Raw genomic sequence first — 2,291 nt, 5'->3', positions numbered from 1 at the left:
CTAGAAATTCAGCAGCCCTTTCTCTAGTATTTTTATATCCTAAATATATAGACTCAGGATCAGGAAATGAAATTCGAACACTGTTCACTGCACATGCCGGGATGGGTCGTCGATTACATGGCCCTAGGTATCCATGAATCCATGCCGTAAAGGATCGATAGGCAGTTTTTCGTAGCAATCTAGAAAGTATATAAAAATATACATTTTATTAACAAAATTAAACATAATAAATTAAATTGTGAATTAAATAATTCTAACTTTACCTGTTCAAATCCTTTACCGACGGTTCCTGTTGTACAATTCCCCAAGATCGAAAATTGATATTGACTGTCTCTACTCTTTTACAATAAATGACAAATAATTCGTGCTCGGTAATGCAATTTAAGTCTTCCAAAATTTCCTTACAACAGACTGACTCGATATTGGTCGGCATTGGAATACAGTTTTGACATTGACACCAATCATAATGACCAATTCGATTTTCATCTTCAGTGTCTTGGAAGACTATATATTTTAAATTTTCTGATTTTAAAGGATTATTAGTAAAAGACACTTGGCTTGGTGTTGCAGAACTGTACATTCGGTTCATTTCACCTAATAATTCATCCAACTGTAAAAAAAAAACAATAATACATCTTAAAATTTTGGATACATTTGTTAAAAAAAAAAATGAAATTCATTTATAATATTTTTTAAATTGACTAAATTATTTTACACTAAACTAAACTTTAAAAATATATTTAATAACATATCTTCTAATTTTAATGTTCAAAATAATAAATATTTTATAAGTTTATAAAATAATAATATAAAAAATTTTCTTATTTAAAATAAAAAACTTTTATTATTGCTGACGAACAATATATATCTAATAATTTATCTAATAGTTACAAATATAGTTAAATTTACTTTATTAATTTATTTTTTTAAATTTTCATAATTAATTATTTAATGATTTCAATTGGTAATGTTTATTAAAACATTTTTTTTATCATTATTATATAAAAAATAATTAATATTAGATTAAATAATGAATAAATTTAAATAAAATTAGTTGTTTATTATATTCTTAAATACATAACCAAAGTTTTAACAATTTTTTTGGGGGTAAAAGAACATTTTTGTTTTTAATAAATAATATTAAATATTAAATTTATTATTCAAAGTTTAAATTGAAAATATATTTAATTTTTTTAATCTAATAATTTTTAAAAATTTTATTAATGTAAATATCAAATTTATAATATATTATATTATTTAAATTTTTAATAAAGATTACTAAATTGTTTTTACCTCTTTATCAAAAACAGTAGAAGAGTCATGTAAATTCACCCGCCCGGTGGGATCTTCTGCAACATCCACAATATCAGTATCAGAAAATGGCTAAACAAAATATAAACAAAAATTTTTTTGAAAATTAATGCAATGCAACAAACGGCAGTGAGCTGAACGGAAGACGCGTGATAACTAGTCAATAAGTAACGCTTATGCTTCCTGAAGTTGGAAGAGCCGTACTAAGTGATGTCATTGAAGGGCAGGCCTGCCAGCTAGCTGCATTTTATTCATCGTGAAAGTGACTACATATACAGATTTTTTGCCCCATAAGTTTACTTATTATATCCCTCCTAACACAGTGCTCCACAGATATACCCTAAGAGTGTTCTGAATTTAGCAATTAAAAAAAAAAATATCTAAATGGGTTGCACATAACAGCGTCCTCAACAGATCACCCTTAACAGTGCAATACACACTACACCCCTAATCATGTAATGGACATACGCGTAAGCAGGCTCAAATTTGAAAAATCTGTCCAATAAAGAAAAGTTATATAATAAAAAATCTATATAATTATACTTTGTAATTATAAATATGAATATATATATATAAAAAAATTACCAATATACTGTCGTCTTCTTCAACAATACATTCGATGATATCGTAGTTGCTTGAAATAATAATATCAGAATTTTGACCACTACTGATGGTAATAAAAACGTCTTCAGAATCATCGTGAACAGTTGATTCCTTTAATAATTAAAAAAGGAAAAATATTAAAATAAGTGTAATGTTAAAATATATAGAAATATATTTTTTTACAAAATTATAACACTGGAAGATAATTAAATGCTATTATCAGGGATATTGTTACTAACTGTCAGTATTTTCATTATGAGGCACATAAATACATGGCAAAAATATTTTAACATATAAAAGTTATTAAATGCAATGTGATTAGGATTTTTTATCAGTAATAATTTGTGTAAATATTAGTGAAATACATAGATTATAAT

At 25.2% G+C, this 2,291-nt stretch overlaps 1 long non-coding RNA gene across 1 annotated transcript; it reads right to left on the bottom strand.

Annotated features, from left to right (window-relative positions):
* Nucleotides 1–557: 557 nt before the first annotated feature.
* On the bottom strand, nt 558–1,920 carry LOC122941429. The gene is made up of 3 exons (XR_006390448.1): nt 1,897–1,920; nt 1,294–1,383; nt 558–610 (listed from the first exon to the last, which is right to left on the bottom strand). It is a non-coding gene; the product is annotated as an uncharacterized LOC122941429 (long non-coding RNA).
* Nucleotides 1,921–2,291: the final 371 nt, after the last annotated feature.

Source organism: Bufo gargarizans, chromosome 6 (genome assembly GCF_014858855.1).
Source record: "Bufo gargarizans isolate SCDJY-AF-19 chromosome 6, ASM1485885v1, whole genome shotgun sequence".
Classification (NCBI taxonomy): domain Eukaryota; kingdom Metazoa; phylum Chordata; class Amphibia; order Anura; family Bufonidae; genus Bufo; species Bufo gargarizans.
The sequence above is the reverse complement of the archived record's forward strand: the minus strand, read 5'-3'. Positions and strand labels throughout refer to the sequence as shown.